Source organism: Elephantulus edwardii, unplaced genomic scaffold (genome assembly GCF_000299155.1).
Source record: "Elephantulus edwardii isolate Elephantulus edwardi_28Jun2011 unplaced genomic scaffold, EleEdw1.0 scaffold00008, whole genome shotgun sequence".
Lineage (NCBI taxonomy): Eukaryota > Metazoa > Chordata > Mammalia > Macroscelidea > Macroscelididae > Elephantulus > Elephantulus edwardii.
The window spans coordinates 6,970,685-6,976,684 of NW_006399758.1; the positions used below are offsets into that span (position 1 = coordinate 6,970,685).

General features: G+C 43.3%; 1 protein-coding gene across 1 annotated transcript in view; it reads right to left on the reverse strand.

Moving 5' to 3' along the window:
* The window catches only part of YTHDF3 (YTH domain family, member 3), a 35,603-nt gene extending 35,296 nt beyond the window's left edge, over positions 1 to 307 (reverse strand). Inside the window, exon 1 of the mRNA XM_006880437.1 lies at positions 124 to 307. The gene's annotated coding sequence lies outside the window, so the exon portion shown is untranslated. The remainder of the gene's footprint in view (positions 1 to 123) is intronic.
* Positions 308 to 6,000: the final 5,693 nt, after the last annotated feature.

Below are 6,000 nucleotides of genomic sequence, written 5' to 3' on the forward strand. Positions count from 1 at the left end.
CCTTCGCCGAGCCCTGGGCCTCAGCTCCCTCACCTGATCCACGCTAGTGGCTGACATTCTTCACCGCAACCCGAGAGCTGCCGCCGCCGCCGCCGCCGCCTGGGCCTCTCCCCGTGCACTCACAGCAGTTGGCTGCCGCCCTCAGCCGCCGCCGAGTGTTCCAGCCGCCGCCGCCGCGGCCGCTTGCTCAGAAGCCAGAAGCAGGGACTCGCAATCAGGAGTCGGCGGAAGGAGCCCGTCTCTTCCGTCTGCACGCTCCTCTTCTCCCTCTTGCTCTCCGCTTCTCGGGTCCACAATGGCGGACAGATTCCTAGTCTCACTTCCGCTTCGAGTCGCCCTGACCTTCCGCTCTCCACTCTGACGTCCGTGCTCACCTCGCTCTTCCTCCCCCACCCTCCCGCCACAAACCTTGGCTCCGCCTCCGTATTTGTACGTCACCCAACTGAGACCCGCGCGGCCGACCGCCACAGGCGGATGCGCCGGGGTAGTAGCGCGCATGCGTATTTAAGAGCCTCAGGACTTCGTGGAGATAGTTTGTTGAGACTTTTTCCTCTTTCCATGCTGGAGGGTTTTGCGGCAGCGGAAAAACTAGCCAGGGCCAGATCGTATCGCATTCTGCACGTTAGTAAACCAGCGGCTAATGGCGGTTGTAGATTCCTGCTTAAGGCGCGAGGACTGGCAGCAGAATGGACGGAGCTGTCCCTTGCCTGGTGATCTAGAATCACTGGTGTCTCCCGAGGCCTCCAGCGCTGTGTGAACGACTGGAGTGAGTCACTGCCCTCCGGACAGGCTTGCTGGGCTGTCAGCCAGAGCAGAGAAAGTGAGGGGGTGAGAACCTTGGTCACTGACACACGTGGAGAAAAATAATTACTGCACAGTCTTCGTTCTCCCCGCACCCGTCAACTGGATAGGGGGGAAAAGTCACAGTTCAGCTGGGTTTTCTGAACTCAAAACGTGGTCGCTCCAAACGTGGATTTGTGTTTTAGGTTCCCCTCCTCTCACTGTGGTGTCCGTGATAGATAAAGTTGCCTTTGCAAGATTAAAGCACTGTTGTACGGAACGTTTTGTTCTGTCCTAAAGCGAGAAGGCTAGACTTCAGTGAACTTCAGCAAAACCAAAGAAAGCCAGTGTACAATATAATTGAAACTTCTTTTGGAATAAATACCATGCTGCCATTAGAAGCAGAAGATTCCTTGCCTTACGAGTGTGATGTTTGGGACTGCCAATAATGAAATAATGTCATTTGAAGAAGTGTCAAGTTAGTGAATTCCAGGATTCATTCTGAGTTTTATAATGCAAGAGTTTGGGAGGTTTTTTAGAAACGTTGAATAGTAGAGCTGGAATTTCTTGCGAACCTGCTTTTATGTAGAAATAGCCAAGGGGCTTTTACAAATCAACCCAGCTCCCTTTTTCTTGCATCTTGCAACTTCTGTGGAGACTCAGCCTGATTTTTCCTTACTGCTGAGCATCATTACTGTTTTCCCAGGAGGCTGCCTGGTTGGTCCTGCCACTCTGTTTTTCACCCTCCACTTAAATACTTACTGTTTTTAGATTCAAAAGCTCGCTGCTACTTTTTTTCATGACTTGAGGACTGAAGGGATCAAGAAAAATAGTGGTGTAAGAAGCACCTTATGAAATCCTGTAGGCTTTTCTGAATCTTGACTATTTTCGTGAAAAGCAATGCTTTGGAATCCAACCAATCTTGTTTAAATTCCTGTTGGCTTAGGATCTAGGCTATAGTTGTGTAGCGGTAGGAGTCTCACAACCTTTTAAAGCCTTTTAAGTCAGGTCATACGAACAATTCTTGGCACAAAGCAAGCTCTCAACAAATTGTGGCTATAGTTAGGTCGTTGGCTACGTGATTCCCACAGTTATAGTCGGCATTTATATTTAATGCTTATTATCTGTTCGGCACTGTGCTAATCAATTGATGATGCATCCTTGTGTGCTGATCAAAAAGTTATTGCTGTCCAGTTGGAACTGCCTCATAGCTGGCCCTACAGCAGGTTGATAAAGGCTGTAAATTGAATGGGAGGAGATTGCCCATTTTTCTCCTTGGAGCCACTGGTAGATTGAACTGTCTGAGATACATTACCTTTCAGCTGTCAGCAAAACTCTCTGCAGACTGCAACCAGAGCTCTCTTGTGTGTTAAATGTTATTTATAAAAAAAATTAACACTCAACTCATACCTCACTCATTGTGTTCTATCAAAACCAACTTACAGCCACGCCTCTATTGGGTTTCTGGATCTGTAAATCAAACAAGATTGATTGTGCCAATCTGTCTTTCTGGGAGCCACTGGTTGCATTTATAAAACTAGAGATACAGCCTTCAGATGGTGTCACCAGAGCTCCCTAAAAATTGAAAGTTTGAAAAGCTAACCAAAATAACATAATCACTATGAACATTAGGATTTGAGCACACAGAGTTTGACTCCAGAGTCTGTGTTCTAGTCAATACATTGCTTACTGACTACCATCCAGCAGGACCTATTCACTCTTGACCCTTAAATTGAATTTAATGGGAGAAGATTGCACATCTTTATCTAAAGCTGTAAATTGAGTGGGAGGAGATTGCACATCTTTAGCCAAAGGAGCAGCTGGTGTATTCACACTGTCAGAGAGGTACATCTTTAGTGTAAAAAAGAGCATGGGCTGTGTGGAGATGGCCCTGTCTGATCTTTATCAACTTCACAAAGGGGAACTGTCCCTGTAAACAAGATAAAATCAATTCCTGTGAGGCCAGACATGTCCCCCATGCTCCCACACCACTTTTTACTCATCTCAACACCAATCTTACTGCCTTACTGTCCAAAATCAGATGTGATACCTCGACCACACAGAACAATATTAGGGAAATCAAAAGGCTATAATTCAGGTTAGTAGCAGAATGCAGTCAGGACAGCTTCCTAAATGTAGTTGATAGCACCTCAGCCTTGAGCCTCTTGGCATTAGGTGGGTGTTAGAAAGTTCTTAGCCCTGACAATGATGGCTCTCCCCTTCAGTTGTCTAACAAACTTGGGCAAAAGGTTCTGTCCATAGATGAAAGCAGTCACAAGGTCAGGTCTATCTTGTATTGGGTCTCTGGTTCTCTGCTTCAGCCATGGCTGCTGCTGCTGTAGGTCCAGTGGGCACAAGAATTTCTGGGCACAAAGGACATGCTCTGCATGTCTGTTTCTCCTTTGGAGGTGGCCAGGTTCTCCAATTCCGCTGGTAGACCTCAATTTAATGGCTAGGCTAGCCATTTGCCTTGTGGATTGGTAAGACTAGTTAATCCCTTTGTGGATAGGCTAACATGCCCTATTTACATGTTCCTACCTACCCACATGGCTAAGTCAAAGTCCATGACTAGAAAAGCCATTTTGAACAATAAACTCTATACCACATTAGGTTAGCAGTGCAACTCTCTAGGGACTATGCCCCCAGAGCTCACTAGTCATTGTTGGGGAAAAGGGCTATAGATATTTGTTGAAATGGTTGTTGTTAGGTGCCATCAGGTTGAATATGACCTATAGCCACCCTATGAACAACAGATCTGATCCCTGTCCTATCCTGCATTGTTCTTATCATTCACTACACACTTGAGCCCTTTGCCACAGTAACTGTATCACTCTCTTTTGCTGAAGGGCTTCCTCTCTTTCATTGACCCTCTACCTTTCCAAGCATGATGTTCTTTTTTATGGGATAGCTCTCTTAACCTGTCCAAAGTATATGAGAGAAAACTCACCATCTTTGCCTCTACTGAGCAATCTGGTTGCACTTTCTTCAAGACATCCTTGTTTGTTCTTTTGGCAGTGTATGGGATATTCAATACTCTTTTTCAATATCATTCAAAGGCATCAATTCATCTTTCATCTTTATTCATTGTCCAGATCTCAGACGCAAAGCAGGTGATTGAAAGTACCATGGCTTGAATAAGGCACACCTTACTCTTTAAAATGGCATCATTACTCTTCAGGACTTGGAGAAGTCCCTGACAGTAAACTTTACTACAGCTATATGTCTCCTGATCTGACTGCTGGTTCCAAGTCTATTGATTTTGGATCCAAGTAAGATGAAATCATTGATAATTTCATTCTTTTTTCCCCATCTATCATGATGTTGCCTATTGATCTAGTGGCACAGATTTTTGTTTTCTTTTTTTTAATAGAACAGAGAGTGTGAAAAACAGGGGGCCAACAGTTCCCATGACTGAAGGCCCCAAGCCATGCTTCTCTGAGTATCTATTTGGAATCATAAGGAAGGTAAACAAAGTAAAATCATAAGGAAGTACAAAACAAAAACAAAGGATAATGGTGAAGTCTTTTACAGATAAGGCCACATTCCTCTTTATGCTAATCTCAGGAGGGAGGGATTCAGTTGATACAAAGTAAGAACAATGTTGACTCTTAGGGAACACCTTAGTGTCACAAGGTGACCATCAGCTTGTATTAAGCCTCCCTCATTTCCTGATATAGTATTTGGTCTACTATTAGTAAATTTGATATTCAGCTTCCCTCATTTCCCCCTCTTTTGTTTAAATCATAATTTTGAGATCATCAAGATGAGCATAATTTCTTTTCTTCAGGATTCATTTTTTCTTGTCTCTTAATCATTTATACATAATCAAATAAATATAACCAAGAAAGTAAAATAAGTTCACAAAAATATTTCCAATAAAGCAGCATTCCCTGAGGGTGAGCTTCCATTGTCATGTTGCCATAGTCCCCATCAAAACCAGTTCTGATTAATCTCCTTTGTCCATGCGTCCTTTGCCATTCCCTGTCACTCCTCCCTGAGAGATATTTCACCCTGATTCATAAGGAAAATGGGGCGATGGACTCTCTTAGCTACTTCCTGCTGGAAAGGGATGCTGTAGGTTTCAGGGTGAAGAACTTCTCTCACTACTCTGATGGGCCCTTTGGCAATAGGAAACACATAGACTATTGTGGAGATTGATTTTGGAATGTAGATGCACTGTTATCAATTGTGCTTAGGGATACACATTCATATCCTTGAAGGTGCATCATGGAACTGCTACAGTCTAACTAACAAGTTAAAAGTACATGAATCAACAATGAAAAGCAATAGTATTCCAATTACAGAGTCTAACGATGACACAAATCAAGTTACAGACGGAAGATAATCCTTAAAAGTCTTATTGGCTGGCACTTTGTCTATTATAGTGAAAGGGCACAACTATGTCATTTATTGTTCTCTAGTCTTGGTCCAACTTTCATTTACCGTTTTACAACTAGGAAATCCACATGCAAGGCAGAGGTGAAGTAAAGAACTTATGAGGTTTTCTGTCAATTCCAACAACTAAGGAATAGCAGGAAGAGATGGGACCCAAGAAGGCTTTTAAGGCCAAATTTAGGCTCGTGTGTCCAGGAGAAAACATATATACTTACCAGCAATGTTAATGCTCATCCATGGCTCTTCTGGGAGGATTTGAATCGTTGGCGCAGATTTTTGTTTTCTTGATATTGAAATGCAATCCATTTGAAGTCTGTAGTCCTTGAGCTTCTGTAGCAAGTTGAAAGGGTAAGAATGAAAGAAAAGATGCCTAACATAATATATCATTGAGGAAAAACGAAAAAACTTAACTACCACAGGTAGATTTCAACTCATTAGGGCCCTGTATCAGCTTGTTGAGTTATGTGCATCAAGTTGGAACTGATCCATATTTGATCCTTCGTTGGATTTTCAGATACAGCAAATCACATGGGCTGTGATTGCCCATCCTTCTCTCACTGAGTAACTGATGGGTTCAAACCACATGCCTTTAAGATATTAGTGTACCTTCTTAAGACCAGATTGAGAGGCTGTAAATCTCTACACTTGGTATACCATCTATTCCTGGAGCCTTATTTTTTGCCATTTCATTCAAAGCAGCCTAAACTTCTTCTTTCATCACCATAGGTCTTGCTCGTATGTTGTTTCATGAAATTCTTCTGTGTCTTCCAATTCCTTTTGATACAGTGACTCAGTATACTCCTTCCATCTTCTTTTAATACTTCC